This window comes from Lipotes vexillifer, unplaced genomic scaffold (genome assembly GCF_000442215.2).
Source record: "Lipotes vexillifer unplaced genomic scaffold, Lipotes_vexillifer_v1.1 scaffold1253, whole genome shotgun sequence".
NCBI lineage: Eukaryota > Metazoa > Chordata > Mammalia > Artiodactyla > Lipotidae > Lipotes > Lipotes vexillifer.
The window spans coordinates 22187-44372 of NW_006774094.1; positions in this window are offsets into that span (position 1 = coordinate 22187).

The following is a 22186-nucleotide window of genomic DNA, read 5'->3' on the forward strand; positions in this document are numbered from 1 at the left end:
ATATTTTATATTATATATATTCTTTTTATATTTTATAATATATATTATACATTATATATATTATATATATATTCCTTTTTATATTATAGATAAAATGTACATCAGGAATGGCAATTCAAGGACTATCAGGTTTCTAGGAATATACTCATTTCTTTATATACATATTTAGCCTCTTTTATTTGTTTCAGATAATATGAATATTGTGTTTGACCTTCAGATATGCTTCATCATTAGATAGTATGTTATATATTTAGGACACAGTGTATATAATTATTTTAGACATAATTATGATAGCATTTGATTGAGCTAATTAGTCACTTTGTTCAAATTTACTTGGAGACTTACTGGTGTGTCCTTATGAGATAGCAGCATGAAACTGATCCTACCTGTTTAAACACTAAAACAGGTGGGCAACAGGAGGGTCCAGGTATCTGAAGTAGTGAGAAGGGAAAGTAGGTGACAAAAGGGAGAGGGACTTTTGGATACGGATTCAGAGGGGTTTCAGACTTGATCTAAACTAATTCTGATATGAATGAAAGAATAAATAAAAATTTGTACTATCTTTTGAGCACGAAGTGCATTTTGATACAGCTCTGACTAAGAAATGGCCTTTTGGGTCCTAGCCTAATTCTGATGTTCTTCAGCTATTAAACGGCATAACTGCAACAGACTGAAAACACAGATGTTAAACATACAGTCAGATCTTGGTGTTTCAAATCCTAAATTCACTGTTTCCCCAGACTATGGCTACCCCTTGGCCACAGTAAGTATTCAATCAAAATTTGTTTGATGCATGAATTTGTTAATATAATACACATATATCATAGTTTTTGAGGATTTTATTAAATGTAAAGTTCTGTATAATGTTTCATATGTTCTTGGAGATCTCAGAAACTACACTAAATATGATTTAAATGTTTGTTTGTTTGTTTATTTATTTATTTTTGCGGTATGCGGGCCTCTCACTGTTGTGACCTCTCCCGTTGCGGAGCACAGGCTCTGGACGCGCAGGCTCAGCCACCATGGCTCACGGGCCTAGCTGCTCCGCGGCATGTGGGATCTTCCCAGACCGGGGCATGAACCCGTGTCCCCTGCGTCGGCAGGAGGACTCTCAACCACTGCGCCACCAGGGAAACCCTAAATGTTTATTTTTAATATCTGTTTTTACTGTATTTGATTACGTTTAATCTTTATTAAGTTCTTAAGCAATATCTTTCAAAAATGGAACAGCTGCTCTCTGAAACATGTTTTCATTTTGATAAGAGGGTACACATTTTTAGGAACATTATTTACACCTAGAAATTTCTCATTTTACCAGGAGAATGGTCATGGACTTCTTTTAATCATAATTATCTCTTTTTTGCAATACACTGTTACCACCTTTACTTCTATCTTTATTCAAAATTATCCTGATTAAATGATCCTGTATATTGTAAAATATATGTAACTCAGGGTAAAATTCTTCATCAAGATCTTCTGGAAATGAAAGAAATAGGTGATGGACACATAATCATGCAAAACAGAAAAAATGTAAAACCATTACACACCTATTTCTCTGTTGTTTCCAAGTTCATGCATAAGCATAGAAGATTGTTCTTTGCTTGTTTGTTTTGCTTTTATTGCAATGTACCTATACAACACTTACATGGTTAGAATTATGAAACAAATCTATAAATTAAAATGGAGGACATTATACGTAAGCATTTACTTTATAGTGAGTGCTTAATTGTGTGTACTCTTTTCAATTACCAAAGTTCAGATTTGTATATGTTCATTCTAAAACTATTGTTTCTGTAGCAATTGGTTAATAAAGCACATTGTAAGAAATATTATTTTCTGTAAATTTTATTTACCATTTTATTATTTACCATCATTCTTCAGTCTTTAAGATCTTGTTTAATTCAACTGCCCTTTCTACCTCAGTAGCTTAATAAAAGGAAATCGCTTTTTTTCTTTTTTCTTTTTTCTTTTTATAGCTGAAAGCATTTGAGGGTAGGAATAATTCCAACAAATACAGCTGAAGTGCTTATCTAGTTGTCAGTTTGATTCTATATCATGTTGCTTGATTTTATAACTGTGTTTATAGATTGTTAGTGTTTGAAAGCACTCTACTTACTAGGAATTCGATAAGTGATTAAAAATCTGGCAAATGTTTTCTCCAAGTGCTCCTAAATAGATTCTATAAACAAAGCCAAACAAAGTGAGGTGCAATGTGAATGATGTTCTGCCCTAATGGTTTCATGGTATTTAATGAGTACAGTAAGAGATATATTTAGGGTGTTTTTCCCTCTCAATGAGGCTCTGGGAAAAATATGAGCATATAGCTGACTTTCCACAAGAGGGCTTCATGTTTCAAGTCAGTATTATCATACTTTTTTGGCATAATGCCCAGAAAAGTCTACTGCTTGTTAGTTTAATGAATCAAGAAGAGTTTCTACTGGAATATTTTATAACTCTTCTGGAGAGGAACTTCCAAAGCTATACATATATGAATATTTGTACATTTTTAGAAAATGCAGGCATACATGTTCAAATATTAATTACATACATGTGTGTAATTATGGAATATGTGTAAATTATCTACCCATATATAATTATATAATTCTGTTCCTAAAGAGATTCTTTTTTTCTACAGAAAACATTTAGGTTATACATATACACATATATCTATATCACCTGTCTATCTATAAAAAGAATATTAGAAGGAATAAGTTCATGCAATTATGGAGGCTGAGAAGTCCTGCAGTCTGCCATCCACAAGATGCAGACTCAGAAAAACCAGTGGTGTTATTCTAGTCTGAGTCTGAAGGCCTGAGAACCAAGAACACTGATGGTGTAAGTCACAGTGGAAGAGTAGGAAAGGACCAATGTGCTCGCACAAGTAGTTAGGCAGGGAGGGTGAATACTCCTTTCCTCTACCTTTTTATTCAGGTCCTTAACAGATTGAATGAGGCCTACTACATTGAGGAGGGAAATCTGTTTAATCCAGAGACTCCCTGATAGACACTCCCAGAAATGATTTTTAACCCATCTGGGCACTTCTGTGACTCAGTCAACACATAAAATCACCATTGTAGCATTATATCTTCAGTTCCTATAGACCAAAATGATATGGTCAACTGTTGACTCTAAGATGTTTTTTCTCCATATTATGCACTAGTCAATTATTTATTATTTTACATAGTACTCTGTAGTAACTTTTTTATTTTTCATTTTCTCCATATTACTCTACTTGTATTACACTAGTCAATTATATATTATTTAATTTGATGATTAATATCATTATGATAAAAATGTTATGTTCCAAGCCTCCTCTTGTGTATGCTTTATCTCTATACCATATACATTTGACCCATAAACAGCATGCATTTGAACTGCATGGGTTCACTTTTTTCAATAGTAAATACTACAGTACTACACAGTCTGTGGTTGGTTGAATCCTTGGATGTGGAACTGTGAATACAGAGGAACCACATCTACAGAAGGCCAATTATAAGTTATATGTGAATTTTCTACTGTGCATTGGGTTGGTACTACAACCCCCATGTCATTCAAAGATCAACTGTAATTCTATTAGATGTTTGCTAGAACATTCATTATTATTATGTGTTACAACTGGGATACAAATTCATGTTTTGTGGACTAATTCGTTTGGAATCAATTATAGGAAGAGCTAAGCATTTGAATAGTGTTTGTGTAGGAAAACCAGGAAAGTGATCTAGGTTAATCTTTCCCCAGTTTGTATGCTTACTTTGAAAATAAGATATACATTAAATGCATATTGATGTAACAAGTTGCAGTAATATTTAACATTGGTATGTACAATATGTATATAGGTTTAGTAAAATATAGACTATTAATCCATTTTACTTACCTTTCTAAACATCTTTTGCCATATATCCATAAGAAATATATGGCTACTAAGTTATATTTTAGTACCAGTTATCTATGTGTATGTCCATTTTTATAGGGCTTATGTATAAAATGCTGAATTTGATATTTTATGTGGGTTCTTCTAAGCTGCTAAAATGAGAATAGGTAAAGTGAAAAGAAACAATTTTCAAAATAAGGAGTGTTAAGTCTTTGAAACAGTTGCATTCTATGTCTGAAGGTAGAAGAGACTATATTTTTTCTGTCAATATTAAAACTGAGAATTCTAATTTATAAATGTAGCTGAAATCTTAAAATGTCACTTCATTTTGAAGCCACAGTGATCTCTCATCTTTATTATATCAATAACTTTCTGACTGATTTCTTTGCCTTCGTATTTACAATCCTGTACCTGTAGTCACCCATACACATGACAGAGTAGTCATGTCATTCTGGCAGTTCTCTGCCCTATACCTGCCAATATTTACTTGTCACATTCAGAATAAAACTCAAACACCTTACGATGATCCGCAGGACTCTACCTGAGCCAGCCTGTGGCCGCCATGCTCATCTCTTCCTCCACCCACCTTCTTTCTGTTCACTCTGCTGCAACCAGAGCTGCCTGTGCTATTCTGTGAACATGCCTAGCTCAGCTCTGCTGTATGGACTTTGGACTTACCCCTTTGCCTGAGATAAACTTCTTTCAGGTCATCTCATTGTTCCCTCCCTCTATTCTCATTCTCACTCTAATTCCTATACTTCATACTCAGCTTAGCTAATATGTTGCATACTCAAAAAGCAGTCCATGACCACCCTGCACTAACACCATTCTCACCACGTCTACAGGCCTCTCTTTTCTTTTTTCCTAAATTACTTTAGAAATTTTTCTAAATTTTTTTCCTTCAAATAGAGTACTGCCTCGTGCATGTTTTTGTCTGTTTATAGTAACCTCCTACCAGGCTGTCTTCTACTAGGATGTAAGTTTCACGTGGACACAGACTTTGTCTTAGTCAACGTTGTATCCGAACATCTCCAATTATTCCTGGTACCTGATAGATTAATTTTCCTTTAATTAATTAAAGTCAGCATCTCATTTCCAACATGCAAAATAATTGTACTGTAACACGCATTCATTTTCTTTTACAATTATAATAGTCCTATTTTTAAGTTCTTTTTTTTACAGTAATTTTTAAAAATTCACCAATCAGCAACGATTAAGCTTACTACATGGAGTCCTGTGTGGAAGCTCTATTGTATAATGAGGAATGAGATCAAGATTATTTAAAAAACAGTGCAAACTACTTGGATGCTAATACATGCATAGAGCCTCTTCACATGGATATCTAAAACTAAAATAAAGCAGGAGAGGGAGAAAGAAAATATGTCATCGTATATATAAAATTAAAGTAAAAGATAATTTATAGGTAATATCTTTTAACCTGAAATAAATAATTCTTATTAATGATTTATATAATCTGAATACATGACAATTAAAATTATATCTGTAAACTTTTTTTTTTTTTTAAATGTCAACAGTGGTAAAGTTGGAGTGATGGCATGATGAGTGAAATTGATTTTCTTCTTTATACTGTTTCATATTGTGACGGCGCTCCTCGCTTTCTGTATAAGCCCAACAGTGGTGGAGACCTCACGGAAAGTTTGGCAGGCAGAACATTTCCGGTGGAAATGTAGCCCGTGCCCTGAGGATAAGGGTCGGCTTGTGGTCTCCCAGGATGAACGTGAGCTGGAGGATTTTCTCCCCTCCAGAGTTGCAAAAGTCTGTCTCTCAGGCTAATATACTCGCTACCTACACAGTCGCATGGGCAGAGGATAGATGCTTGGCAATACCAGTGGTCTGCAAGCAGCCGCTGATCAACTGGGATCCAAGCTTTCATAGTTGTGGCGCACGGGCCCAGCTGCTCCGCAGCATGTGGGATCTTCCCAGACCAGGGCTCGAACCCGTGTGCCCTCCATTAGCAGGCAGATTCTCAACCACTAGCGCCACCAGGGAAGCCCTGTAAACTTGTTTTAATGTTTTAAAATTTTTTTGCCATGATAGAATGACTAGTTGGACATATGCATAAATATATTTGAGCATTAGATTAAAATTTAACTATAAGTGATTATATCTAGAATAAAAGGAATTCTCCTTGCAAATAAATTTCATAATTTTTGGTCAAGAATATTTAATATGATCAACAGAACCATCAATAGGGAAAAGAAAAAAAGAAAATGTCCATACCTGAATGTGCTACCTAGTGATGTGGTCACGTAGCTCTATGTAGACGTATGTTGTAGATGCATCACTCTTGATATATGGTCACATATCTGTAGTCTCTGATGCTTTTATATGGTTGCAATTAAAGCAATTATAAGCTCTTTCAAAATACATTCCAATGTATAATTCTTCGAGAAGTTAATCCAGTTTCTCATAGTGGTTATCACTTTTACCTATACAGTGTTCATATACACACATATATTCACATAGAGTATCATCTATTCAAACTTGAAAAATATATTTTACACATAATTTTTTTATCCTTTAGGAGTCTTAATAAAGTGGCCTGCAGTTAGATCACTTAGAATTGTTCTTGGTTAATATGCAAAAGTCTATAAATTTGAATACTCAGAACCATTAAATTCATCCTGCCCCACAATTTCAGCTTTTTCAGACCTCTTTAATGCCTTAAATAGTACCACCAGAAAGCTCCTACTTGACTTAAGGCATTGCTTCTCTAGAAGCCTTCTATACACACTGTAGTGTAATAATTACGAACCATTCCAGATCTCTTGATATCCTTGAATTAAATCCACCCCTGTTAGCTTCTAGCTATACAGCTTTTGACACATTACTTGACATCTTTTAAGTCTCAGTTTCCTGTCAGTGAATGCAAATATTAACTTTATTAGCCTCATAGGTTTGTGGTAGGGATTAAGTAGACAATTTATGCAAGGTACTAAGCCTTGTAGCTGGAACATAACAGTCAATAAATATTAGGTAATCTTTAAATGTAAATGCCCTTAGAAGGGTGTTTAGATAAGACTAAGAAAAACCATAATTAAAAAAATACCTTCCCCCCATTACTCCATTACAGTGTTTTTTAAAAACGTTGAGTGGCTTTGTCTCTTATGGACAGATATGATGAGAGCAGGATCGTTGAGGATGGGACTCCTCATTCAACCTCAAATGAAACCTCCATCTAAAATGGGTTCTCAGGTTCCAGCAAATAAATCCACATTTCAGCCAGCAAGACAACTGAAAAGAATAATGCCACATCCCCTGCCAGCTCACCAAAGACACAGCGCAGAAGTTAAGTGTGCCATTTCTACTTGTACTGTATTGGCCAGAATATAATCACAGGGCTACACCCCACTTCCAGGAAAGCTGAGAAATGTTGTAAGGGGAGAAGTGAGCCATATTTCCTTATCAGGAGTCAACTAAGTTATGAGGTTAGTATCTGGAGTATGTGGTCCTTTGCTCTGCTCTCCATGACTTACCTGAACTCATCTATTACAATTCTAACCCTTGCTTACTCTGTCGTGTTCCCTCACAGTCTTCCTTGATAATTCATAAACATGTCAGACATGCTGCTGCCTTAGGGGGCTTTGTAATTGATGTTTCTATTACCTAGATTGTTCTTACTCCAGGTGTCTACATGGTTCACTCCTTTAACCCATTCAGGACCTCATCCAAATGTTACCTGCTTAGTCATGCCTTCCCTGGATACCTTAATTAAAACTGAAACAACACACCCATCCTCTACACTTCTACTCTATGCTTAAGTTTTTGACCTCCCAAACCAATCATACTAGCAATACTATACAAAACACTCATTCAATATTTACTATATAGCAGACACTATTCTAACTGCTTTACAAGTCCTCATGACTATCCCTTTGAGATAAGTCCTATTGTGATGTCTTTTAAAAAATTTCTGTGATAACTGAGTCTCAGAGTGGGTAAGAAAACTGGTCAAGGTCTCATAACTCAGAAGTTGTAGAGCTGGATTAAATACAGCAGTCTGATCACAGAGTAAGTACCTGCTATAACTGCTACAGTATTCTTCCTCAGCATGAACACTATACTCTTAATGCAAGCAATGATTTTCTGTTTCTAGAATATATGCCTCCTCCCAAATTTTGTTGTTCATTGCTGAAATCTTACTCTCTGAAAGCAAATCTAAATCACAGTAAATCCACTCTGTCCCATAGGGCATGTGTCAGCTACTTGAAATATATCTAGTCCAGATTAAGATGTGCTGTTAGTGTAAAATGCCTATCAGATTTCAAAGACTGAGTAGTAAAATATTTCCTTAATTTTTGTACTGAATACATATTGAAATGATAATATTTCATGTTAAAAATGTACAATCAAGATTAATTTCACTTTCTAAAAGACATTTTAAAAGTGGCTACTAGAAAATTAAAAATCACGTGTGATTCACATCAGCGTCATTTCCCCTGGATAGTGCTGTAGAAGAATATCGAAAACTAACTGTGGAATTAATGAACAAGCTATTTGTTTCCAAGCAAATTGTTGAAAAATGGTCTGGTTGCTTAAAATTGAGACATACCATTGGGAAAAAATGGTATAAAGATATATAGATAGTAAGTGGTGAAGCCAGATTTGAACTCTATTACGTTTAACTTCAGAACCGATGCTCATTAACTCCTTGCTGAGTTACCACTTGATTGTAGTAATTTTACTTACACAAGTCACATGAAGTAAAATTTGGCTCTAGAATATGAGTAGTACATGCTATTAATTTCAGTTCTGTTTAATTAAGATATAATCAACATATACAATATAACATTGTTATTAAGTTTAAGGTGTGCCATGTGTAGATTTGATACATTTATATATTACAATATGATTATCACCATGACATTAGCTAACAACTCTCTCAGGTCACATAATTATCATTTCTTTTTTGTGAAATGATCTTTAATTTAATATCTAGTCACTTAGCAACTTTCAAATATATAACACAATACTGTTGACTATAATCACAATGCTGTGCATTAGATTTCTAGAACTTAATCATCTTCTAACTACACATTTGTGTCCTTTGACCAACATCTCCCTAGTTCCCCCACCCCTCATCCACTGATAACCACCATTCTACTCTATGTTTCTATGAGTTCAGCTTTTTTTAGATTCCACATGTAAATGATATCATATAGCATTTGTCTTTCTCTGTCTGACTTATCTCACTTAGCATAATGCCCTCAAGATACAGATGTACATCCATATTACTGCCAATGGCAGGATTCTTTCTTTCTCATGGCTGAACTACACACACACACACACACACACACACACACACACATATACATATACATGAGACACATTTTCTTTGTCCATTCATCTGTTGATGGACACAGGTTGTTTCCATATTTTGGTTTTGTGAATAATGCTGCAATTAACATGGGAGTACAGATACCTTTTTGATATTCTATTTTCATTTCCTTTGGATATACACCCAGAAGTGGAATTCCTATATCATATGGTAGTTCTATTTTTGTTTTTGCCATACTGTTTTCCATAGTGTCCAATCCAATTTACATTCTCACCAACAGTGCACAAGGGTTCCTTCTTCTCCACATCCTCCCCAATGCTTGTTATATCTTATCTTCTTGATGATAGCCATTCTAACAGGTGTGAGATGGTATTTCATTGTGGTTATGATTTGCATTTCCCTGATGATTAGTGATGCTAAGTATCTTTTCATGTATCTGTTGGACATTTGAATGTCTCTTTGGAAAAACTGTCTCTTCAGTTTCTCTGCCCATTTTTTAATTGGATTTTGTTGTTATTGAGTTGTATGAGTTTTTTTAAAAATATATTTTAGATATTAATCCCTTATCCAATACATGGCTTGTAAATATTTTTCCCATTTCATACTTTGCCTTTACATTTTGTTGATTGTTTCTTGGACTACAAGAAGCTTTTTAATTTGCTGTATTCCTGCTTGTTGGTTTTTGCTTTTTTGCTTATACTTTTGGTGTAATATCAAAATAACTGTTGTCAAGACCAATGTCAAGGTGGTTTTTCCCTACTGTTTTCTTCTAGGAGTTTCATGGTTTCAGGTCTTATGTTAAATCTTTCATCCATTTTGAGTTATTTTTTGTGAGTAGTTTAAGATAGGGGTTCAATTTCTGCATACAGTTATCCAATTTCTCCAACACCATTTGTTGAAGCTATGCTTTTCCTATTAAATATTCTTGACTCCCTTACCTAATATTTATTAGTTGATATTATGTGTTTCTGGGCATTCTACTCTGTTCCATTGGTCTGTGTGTCTATTTTCATGCCAATACTATATTGTTTTAATTACTGTAGCTTTATAGTATAGTTTGAAATCAGGAAATGTGATGCTTCCAACATTGATCTTCTTTCTCAGATTGCTTTGAATATTTGGGGCCTTTTGTGGTTCCATACAAATTTTGGATCACTTTTTCTGTTTTCGTGAAATAGTGCCATTGGACTTTTGATAGAGATAGCGCCGAATAGCATTGAAGACGACTTTGGATACTATGGGCATTTTAACAATATTAATTCTTCTAATTCATGAATATGAGCTACCTTTCCATTTGTGTCTTCTTCAATTTCTTTCATTAAAGTCTTGTACAGAAACAGTGTACAGATCTTTCACTTCCTTGGTTAGATTTATTCTGAAGTAGTTTATTATTTGATGCTATTGTGAATGGGTTTGTTTTCTGTACTTCTTTTTCAGTTTTTTTTTTTTTTTTTTTAGAAACACAACTGACTTCTGTATGTTGACTTTATATTCTTGGACTTACAGAATTCATTGACTAGGTCCAACAGTTTTTTGGTTGAGAATAGAGGTAAAATAAATGCCCATGTTAGAGAAATTGAATGTAATTAGTCTCTAAGGAGCTGGTATAAGCAACATAAGGGAAATAATTTTTAAAATCCTATTGAGCTATCTTTATCTTGTACATGTATGTGATTTAAAAAACAATTATTCCTAGATGTTTACAGATTTAATTTCTGTTATTAGACATGCTCTCTATAACCAGCGTTAGGTTTCAAGACAGGTTGACAAAAACACTGAGAGAGATTATTAGAGAAAGTCTGCCTGAGACAGGTGTGGTATGCTTTGGTTTCACGATGGTGCTAATATCAATATGCTATTTCCATCCCAAGTATACTTCAGGCTCCATAGACAATGTTATTTTTGAAGAAGCTTCAGGCTAGCTTCTTTCTGTCTTTTTTGAGGCACAAAGAACTCTTTCAATATGTACTTTGTAAGTTTAGAATATATATGTAATGTTTATTGAATAATTAGCTCATTTGGAATGTAGTTACTTGAAATAGCATAATCATTTGCTATAGAGTTCTTTTTATTGATTCATTGTTTAAATATTACTTTTTAAAGTAGGAGCATTCAAAGCAATTTTGCTTCTTTTCCTTAGTTCTATACTGTAAATGATATTTTAAGTTTCATTAAGATTTTACTTAGTGTAGCCTTGTACCCATTTTCCGTGTTCAACCCAATTGACAAAGCTATGAAATTGCAACCCATGCAAATATTCCAGTCTTTTATATTGTACTCTGGTGACAGTATCTAAGACACAATTATTAATAATTTGAAGTTTACATTTTCCCAATAATTTAAGGATAATGTATATTGATAGCCATAGTAGTCACAGGGAACTTTTGAGTTATTGAAATGGAAGTTCTTTTTATTGATAAATAATAGATAATTTACATATTTTATCTATTACATTATGTATAAATAAAAATTTCAAAAATATTTTAGCTAATATTAACTGAAAATTAAATTACTACATATTTTCAGTACCGTGCTGGTTGCACTTTGAAATGATTTTTTTTTAAAGCTTCCATCATGACTTTTACTCCTGGGGAGGAAAGTACTAGATTTTTTGACTATCTAACTACTCTGTACCAGGAAGCCAGACCATATCTCATTGAATTTTTGAACAGCACTTGTAGGTGGGAATTTTTACCCTCATTAAAAATATAAAGGAAATTAATGCTGAAAGGGGTTAAGTATCTTAGTCAAATGTAAGCCTGTAACTGGTGAATAACAAAAATAATAAGCATAACTTACATTTGCTGAACATTAAATATAGTGCCAGATATACTCCTAGGTGGTTTACATCTGTTATAACAAAACTTTTGAATTTTATTCTATTATCATTACCAGTTGAGACATAAAGAAACTAAACGGCAAAAAAAGGTAGAGTACCTTGCCCAAGGAAACATGTCAGAGCCAGGGTTACAATTTAAGACTATGTGGACCAAAGCTTGTGCTTTTAATTGACTATGATTTGTCATTGCTAGTATAAAAAGAACCATGGCTTCCAAGATTCACACTCTGTGAGGCCTTTTCTTATTTTGAACCTGTCCCGATCCTATTATTCAATTTATCCAGTAGAATGTGATGGAAGTGATGGTGTGTCAGGTCTGAGTCCGGGTCTAAAAAGGTCTGGCAGCTTCCACTTTTGTGCTTTTGTGAACCTTGAGATTCCATATAAAAAAATCTAGCTACCCTGTGGGAAACCTGTGGAAAGACAACTTGGACAGGCCAGAGGGAGAGGAAGAATCCTGAAAGTAAATGGAGCGTGAAGAAGATCTACCTGTTAGGATAAAGCTGTTATTTACCAGGAAAGTGCTATTTGGCTGACCCTCTTTAAGCAGTGTAATAAAATATTTTAGCCCTTGCTACACTTTCACAAGGTAGATTTAATCCTTCTCTTAGAAATGTGGACTCTGGGAGGATAGGAGACTTGCCTAAATTCCTTTAGTAAGTAAGTTGCAGGACCTGATTTTGAACTCAAGTCTTAATGTAGACCTAAGACTAGGTCAGGTCAAAAGTAAATCTCCTAATTTCATATAATGTAGAAAAACTGAAATTCTGAGTTAGGAAAATTAACATGAGGCCTTGATTAGACATGAGAAACTATGAAAATATGACTTAATTTAGAGTATGTTAGCTACAGGTGTGAGAGTCACTGGGTTGCTTAGTGACCTAATAAGAAATATAAGAATGTCTGAATAACAACAGTAAAAACGAGCTTCCTATTTTCACAATATGGGAAGAATCCTTGACAACACAGGAGGCTTTAAATCAAACAGAGATTATAAAATACATCATCTTTGAATACAAACAATCAAAATTATGGTTACAAAACACCCCTAGAGTTCAAGAGAGTGTATTTGTGCATGAAAATTCATAAACTTTGTCTTCACTATTACACTGAGTTGATTGACCAACCACTCACTCATTGATTCAATAAGCAGCTACTGAACATTTAATATGTATAAGCCATGAGACTGGTTGATATGGATACAACATATCCATATGTTGGTTATGTTTGGAATCCATACACACAGAAGTATGGCGAAGTACACATATCCTATGTATGTGAATAGGATATAGGCATATTTTGAGACCACAGAGAGTTTATAGTCAGAGGCCCAGAAACAAAAAGTATAAATGCATAAATAAAAATAAAACTGCTAGTTGTATAATCAAAGGAATAATAATAATATGAAGATTAATGCAGTAAAACACTGTATACTTAATGTCTTTGGAGGTTTCCCTGAGTAGGTGGTTAATCTGAGGTCTGGACACAGAGGCTGAGAAGGAGTGAGCTGCATGAGGCTTCAGGTAAGCTAAAAGCTCTGAGGCAGGATAGAGGTTAGTGTGTTTGAGGACCTAGAAAGCACAAGGTGAGTGGAGCTTTGTGAGCTACAGAAAGGAATGTTGAGTGAGGTTAAAGGAATATTCAAGGGTAATGTAGGTCAAACATAGGAATTCAGATGCTGTCATAAGTGTAATGGAAGTTTCTAAAAGGTTTTAAGTAGCAAGTGGTCCACTTTATATTAGAAAAAGAAAATACTCAAGGTATTCAACAGGGAGTGGACCAGGTGGGAGGAGGAGAAGTGGAGAGTCAAGTTAGGAGGATATGATGAGAAATCTGATTTGTGTGTCTGTTACTGATAGAGAAAAGCAGGCAAAAGCACTGCCAAAAAATGACCAGAATATGGTATTATTTTTAATCAAATCTAAATATTTATAAAGTAAAATAATCATTCCAATTAGAAAGTCTGTGTTAATTCAAATTTTAAAAATCAATTTATACATATTTCTGGGTTACTCATTTACCCATTTCTTGCAGTACACAAGGGAGTGCAATAACTGAAGCACAGTATTCTCTTTATATGTTTTTATTTCTTTCCACAGTCTTTAACCATCCTCCACTATTATAAGTGATACTAGAGCCATTGCATCAGAAATGTGGAAATAATGCCAGTTACAAATTGCACTGTGAAATATAAAGATTTTTAAAAACTTACTTAGCTTGTAAACGTCTCCTTACATGCTAAATAATAGTCTTATCTTGGGATTAAATCATTCTATGTAATTGGAACATTTTATACCCTTTGTTAAAATTCTAGAACTGTGGAATATTAGCCTTTTATCATTTAAATACATTATCTATACTATGTTTTGCTCAGCTATTTCTATGATTCTTATTTACTTTATGGGTTAGGATTGTCCATGATCAATTTTCCTCCTTAATATAATCCTTCTTTTATTCTAAGAAACAGGTTTTAGACACCAGGCAGTGCTCCCCATTTATTATTCTCATCACAATGGAGGTGGTGGAATGCCTTTTTATTATCATTAAAGGCCCAGGTGAGTTTGTTGAATGTGCATGGTAGGGACAATCTTTGCCTGATGAAATGCTTGTTTCCAGTCAGTGAAATTTTGTTCAATCAATATAAAGTGCTGAGGTGACATATCCTGCTTTAAACTGTGCAGGGCATTTTTAAGAAGCCAACTACGATACTCAATGTCAAAGTAAAGTACTATAGTGATGTATTTAAGTTTATAAATGCTTTACTGACTTTAAGTGCTATAAATTTACCTTTTGTGAGTGATAATTATAAGTTAGACTTTACAGAAGTTTGGAAGAGTTATACATTCTTCCAGCAAATATTAAGATTGAGTTCTATTTTATTAATTGTGTATTTTAGTGGATTCTTTTCAGAGCTTTCTAACAAACAAATACAGCAGTATAAATCAAGTAACTATTTCCTACATGTAAAGTTTGATTGTAATATCAAAATTGTTTATATTTTTATGAGAAGCCAAGGCAGAGTATTGGAGATGTCATACTAGTGTGAAAGTATTACAAGTAAAGGAAAATTAGACAATAAACTCTTCTGTTAAGTAAATCCAAAAGTAGGAAGACCATCTTTAAAAAGTATAAGCCAAACAGCATTTACTTAAGTCTGCTGATTATACCAGCAGTATTTTAATTATATGCCAAAATACACATGAAAAGACAGGAAAGGAAGGTGGAAAGGAGGAAAAAGAAAGAAATGACATTATTTGTGTTGACTCTACATCTGAAAAAAGGAATTAATACAAATATTTTGTTCCATTAATGGGGAATTAAGTCTAAATCCTAAAGCAATTATAATTGAAGGCCTAGTAGGCCAGTGGGAAAGTATTTTAAATTCTGGCAACAGTATCTTTAGAATAAAACTTGCTTAAATTTGTTTTACAAACTGCTATTTCTTTTTCCCCAACAATGTTGGCCTTGCGATTGTCACATCTTCAACTGTCACATTCTCCAATAGGAAAGGGAGTTTAGAGTGTCATAGGGGACAGCTGTCCAAGCTAGCTTTGAGCTCTCTTTGGGAAAAAAGAGTCTCTAAATTGCTTTACTCTTTCTGCTAGGGTACTGTGGTAAACTTAACTATAACGTCATGACTAGAGGCAATAATTCCATTGTTTGTTTGGAAAAAAAATGAGCCCAATCATAAGCTTTTCTCTTAATTTCCCTTGTATTGAATCTGAGTTCTCAAATCTGAGACTAAAACTTTTGCTGAATTTCCTATTTAAGAAAAAAAAAAGATATGCTAAGAAGAAACATAAATGATTTTTCAGAATTCTAGTTTCTCATGTATTTCAATTTACCTGGGAAGAAATGTAAATTTCTTACAATGTGTTTATCTGCATAGCTCATTTGTTTTCAAAGTAGGATTGGGACTTCCCTGGCAGTCCAGTGGTTAAGACTCTGTGCTTCCACTGCAGGGGCCATGGGTTTGATCCCTGGTCAGGGAACTAGGATCCTGCATGCCATGCAGTGAGGCCAAAAAGTGATGTTGCCATTTTGGCACCAAGACCTGGCCTTACCCAACAGCATACAAGCTCCTGTACTAGAATTCCTCAGGCTAAACAACCAGCAAGATATGAACACAGCCCCACCCATCAGCAGATAGGCTTGCTAAAGCTATACTGAGACCACAGCCACATTTAAACATGCCCCTTAACATAATCCTGCCCACTAGAGGGACAAGACCCAGCTTCAACCACCAGTGGGCAGGCACCAGTCCCTCCCATCAGGAAGCCAAGTCCCTGGACCAACCTCACCCACCCGGGGGTAGACACCAGAATCAAGAGGAATTACAATGCTGCAGCCTGCACAAAAGAAACCACAAACACAGAAAGTTAGACAAAATGAGATGGCATAGAAATATGTTTCAGACAAGAACAAGATAACAACCCACAATATGAAGTGGAGATAGGCAATCTACCTGAAAAAGAATTTAGAGTCATGATAGTAAAGATGATCCAAGATCTCGGAAAAACAATGCAGGCATAGGCCAAGAGGATACAAGAAATGTTTAACAGAGCTAGGAGATTTAAGGAACAGAGATGAATAATACAATAACTGAAATTAAAAATATACAAGAAGGAATAAATAGCAGAATAAATGGGGCAGAAGAACAAATAAGTGAGCTGGAAGACAGTGGTGGAAATCACTTCAGTGGAACAGAATAAAGAATGAAAAAAGATGAGGACAGTCTCAGAGACCTCTGGGACATTAAATGCACCAACATCCACATTATAGTGGTCCCAGAAGGAAAGGAGAGAAAGGGCTTGAGAAAATATTTAAAGAGATTATAGCTGAATACTTCCCTAACATGAGAAAGGAAATAGTCACCCAAGTACAGGAAGCACAGAGAGTCCCATGCACAATAAACCGAAGGAGGAACATGCAGAGATGCATATTAATCAAATTGATAAAAATTAAAGACAAGAAAAAATATTAAAAGCAACAATTACTATACAAGAGAATCCCCATAATGTTATCAGCTGATTTTTCAGAGAAACTCTGAAGGCCAGAAGGGAGTGGCATGATGTATTTAAAGAGATGAAAGGGAAAAACCTACAACAAAGAATACCCAGCAAAGCTCTCATACAGATTTGACAAAGAAATCAAAAGCTTTACAGACAAGGAAAAGCTAAGAGAATTCAGCTCTGTGAAAACAACTTTACAACAAATCCTAAAGGAAATTCTCTAGGGAAAAAAGAAAAGACCACAACTAGAAACAAAATTATGAATGGGAAAGCTTACCAGTAAAGAAAAACATAAAGTTAGATAATCATCCACACACAAATACGATATCAAAAACAGCAATTGTGAGGAGAGCACAGATGCAGGATATTGGAAATGAAGAGACCAGCAACTTAAAACAAGTGTGTGTGTGTGTGTGTGTGTGTGTGTGTGTGTGTGTGTATAGACTGCTGTATCAAAACCTCATGGGAACAACAAACGAAAAATCTACAATAGATACACAAAAAAGAAAAAGGAATCCAAACACAGCACTAAAGCTAGTCATCAAATCACAAGAGAAGTGAACAAAAAGGGAAAGGAATAAAAAGACCTACAAAAACAAATCTAAACCAATGAACAAAATGGCAATGAGAACATACATATTGATAATTACCTTAAATGTAAATGGATTAAATACTCCAACCAAAAGACACAGACCAGCTGAATGGATATAAAAACAAGAACTGTGTATATGCTGTCTACAAGAGACCCACTTCAGACCTAGGGACACATACAGAATGAAAGTGAGGGGATGGAAAAAGATATTCCATGCAAATGGAAATCAAAAGAAAGCTGGAGTAGCAATTCTTATATCAGACAAAATAGACTCTAAAATAAAGACTGTTACAAGAGACAAGGAAGGAAACTACAAAATGATCAAAGGATCAATCCAAGAAGAAGATACAACAATTGTAAATATTTATGCACCCAGGGACTTGCCTGGTGGTGCAGTGGTTAAGAATCCACCTGCCAATGCAGGGGACATGGGTTTGAGCCCTAGCCTGGGAAGATCCCACATGCTGAGGAGCAACTAAGCCCGTGCGCCACAACTACTGAAGCCTGCTCACCTAGAGCCCGTGCTCCGCAACAAGAGAAGCCACTGCAGTGAGAAGCCCACGTACCACAATGAAGACCCAATGCAGCCAAAAATAAGTAAATTAATTAATTAATTTCAAAAAATATTTATGCACCCAACATAGGAGCACCTCAATATATAAGGCAAATACTAACAGCCATAAAAGGAGAAATCAACAGTAACACAATAATAGTGGGAGATTTTAACACCCCATTCTCATCAATGGACAGATCATCCAGACAGAAAACCAGAAAGGAAACACTGAACTTAAATGACACACTAGACTAGAAAGACTTTATAGCTATATATAACATTCCACCCCAAAACAGCAAAATACACATTATTTTCAAGTACACATGGAAAATTCTTCAGGCTAGATCACATGCTAGGCCATAAAACAAGCCTCAATGAATTTAAGAAGATTGAACTCATATCAGGCATCATTTTCAATCACAACACTATGAAACTAGAAATTAACTACAAGAAAAAAACTGTAAAAAACACACATGTAGAGACTAAACAAACTGCTACTGAACAACCAATGGATCACTGAAGAAATCAAAGAGGAAATAAAAAAACACCTGGAGACAAATGAAAATGGAAACACAATTCAAAATCTATGGAAAGCAGCCGAAGCAGTTCTAAGAGGGAAGCCTATAATGATACAAGCTTAACTCAGGAAACAAGAAAAAGCTCAAATAAACAACCTAACCTTACACCTAAACCAACAAGAGAAAGATGAAAAAACAAAACCTAAAGTTAGTAGAAGAAATCATAAAGATCAGAGGAGAAATAAATGAAATAGAGACAAAGAAAACAATACACAAGATCAATGAAACTAAAAGCTGATTCTTTGAGAAGATAAATAAAATTGATAAACCTTTAGCCAGTCTCATCAAGAAAAAGTGGGAGAGGGCTCAAATCAATAAAATTAGAAATAAAAAAGGAAAAGTTACAAATGACAGAAGTACAAAGGATCATAAGAGATTACTACAAACAACTACATGCCAATAAAATGGAGAACCTAGAAGAAAGGGAGATATTCTTAGAAAGGTACAACCTTCTGAGACTGAACCAGGAAGAAACAGAAAATATGAACAGACCAATCACAAGTACTAAAATTAAAACTGTGATTAAAACTCTTCCAACAAACAAAAGTCCAGGACCAGATGGCTTCACAGGCAAATTCTATCAAGATTTAGAGAAAAGTTAACACCTTCCTGAAGCTCTTCCAAGAAACTTCTGAGGAGGAACACTCCCTAGTTCATTCTTTGAGGCCACAATCACCTTGATACCAAAACCAAACAAAGATACTACAAAAAAAGAGAAAATTACAGGCCAATATCACTGATGAACATATGCTCAATAATAATCAACAAAATACTAGCAAACCAAATCCAATAATACATTAAAAGGATCATACACCATGATACGGTGGGATTTATGCCAGGGATGCAAGGATTTTTCAGTATCCACAAATCAATCAATGTGATACACCACATAAACAAACTGAATATTAAAAACCATATGATCATCTCAGTAGATACAGAAAAAGCTTTTGACAAAATTCAAAACCCATTTATGATAAAAACTCTCCAGAAAGTGGGCATAGAAGGAACTTACCTCAACATAATAAAGGCCATGTATATAACAAACACACAGCTAACATTCTCAATGCTTAAAAGCTTAAAGCATTCCCTCTAAGATCAGGAACAAGACAAGGATGTCCAGTGTCACCACTTTTATTCAACATAGTTTTGGAAGTCCTAGCCATGGCAATTAGAGAAGAAAAAGAAATAAAAGTAATCCAAATTGGAAAAGAAGTAAAACTGTCACTGTTTGCAGATGACATGATACAATACATAGAAAATCCTAGAGTTGCTCCCAGAAAACTACTAGAGCTAATCAATGAATATGTTAAAGTAGCAGGGTACAACATTAATACACAGAAATCTCTTACATTCCTATACACTAAGATCAGAAAGAGAATTAAGGACACAATCACATTTACCATCATATCAAAAAGAATAAAATACCTAGTAATAACCTACCTAAGGAGGCAAAAGACCTATACTCTGAAGATGGTATCAGAACTGTATCAGATGTTATCAAAAAAAAAATCGAAGATGACAAAAACAGATGGAGAGATATACCATGTTCTTGGATTGGAAGAATCAATATTGTCAAAATCACTATACTACCCAAGGCAATCTACAGATTCAGTGCAATCCCTATCAAATTACCAATGGCATTTTTCACAGAATTAGGACAAAAAAATCTTAAAATTTGTATAGAAACACAAAAGACCTCAAATAGCCAAAGCAATCTTGAGAGAGAAAAACTGAGTTGGAGGAGTCAGGCTCCCTGACCTCAGGCTGTACTACAGAGCATCAAAACAGTATGGTACTGGTGCAAAAACAGAAATGTAGATTAATGGAACAGGATAGAAAGCCCAGAAATAAACCTATGCACCTATGGTCAATTAATCTAATGCAAAGGAGGGAAGAATATACAATGAAGAAAAGACAGTCTCTTCAATAAGTGGTGATGGGAAAACTGGACAGCTACATGTAAAAGACTGAAATTAGAACACTCCCTAACACCATACACAAAAACTCAAAATGGATCAAAGATCTAAATCTTAGGTTTAGACACTGTAAAATTCTTTGAGGAAAACATAAGCAGAACACTCTTTGACATAAATCACTGGAATATCTTTTTTGGTCCACCTCCTAGAGTAATGAAAATAAAAACAAAAACAAACAAATGGGACCTAATTAAACATAAAAGCTTTTGTGCAGCAAAGGAAACCATAAACATAATGAAATGACAAAACTCAGAATGGGAGAAAATATTTGCAAATGAATCAACCAACAAGGGATTAATCTCCAAAATACACAAACAGCTCATGCAGCTCTGTCAAGAAAGCAAACAACCCAATCAAAAAATGGGCAAAATATCTAAACAGACATTACTCCAAAGAAGACATACACATGGCCAAAAAGCACAGGAAAATATGCTCAACATCACTAATTATCAGAGAAATGCAAATCAAAACTACAATGAGGTACCACTTACACCGGTCAGAATGGCCACCATCAAAAAGTCTAGAAACAATAAATGTGGGAGAGGTTGTGGAGAAAAGGGAACCCTCCTATACTGTTGTTATGAATATAAATTGGTACAACCACTATGGAGAATAGTATGGAGGTTCCTTAATAAACTAAAAAATAGAACTACCATATGATCCAGCAATCACACTTCTGGGCATATATCTGGAGAAAATCATAATTCTCAAAGATACATGCACCTCAGTATTCATTGCAGCACTGTTTACAACAGCCAAGACATGGAAGCTACCTAAATGTCCCTGACAGAGGAATGGATAAAGAAAAGTGGTACAGGGGCTTCCCTGGTGGTGCAGTTGTTGAGAGTCCGCCTGCCGATGCAGGGCACACAGGTTTGTGCCGTGGTCCAGGAAGACCCCACATGCCGTGGAGCGGCTGGGGCCACAACAGGGAGAGGCCACAACAGTGAGAGGCCCGCGTACCACACACACACAAAGTGGTACATATATACAACAGAATATTGCTCAGCCAAAAAAATAATGAAATAATGCCATTTGCAGCTACATAGATGGACCTAGAGATTATCATACTAAATGAAGTAAGTCAGACAAGGAAAGACAAATATCATACGATATCACTCATATGTAGAATCTAATTTAAAAAATGATACAAATGAACTTATTTACAAAACAGAAAGAGACTCAGAGATTTTGAAAAGACACTTAGGGTTACCAAAGGGGAAACATGGAGGGGAGGGATAAATTAGGAGCTTGTGATTAACATACATGCACTACTATACATAAAATATATAACCAACAGAACCTACTGTATAGCACAGGGAACTTTACTCAATATTCTGTAATAACCTATATGGGAAAAAATCTGAAAAAGAATGAATAGATGTATATGCATAACTGAATCACTATGCTCTACACCTGAAACTAACAAAACATTGTAAATCAACTATACTCCAATAAAATAAAAA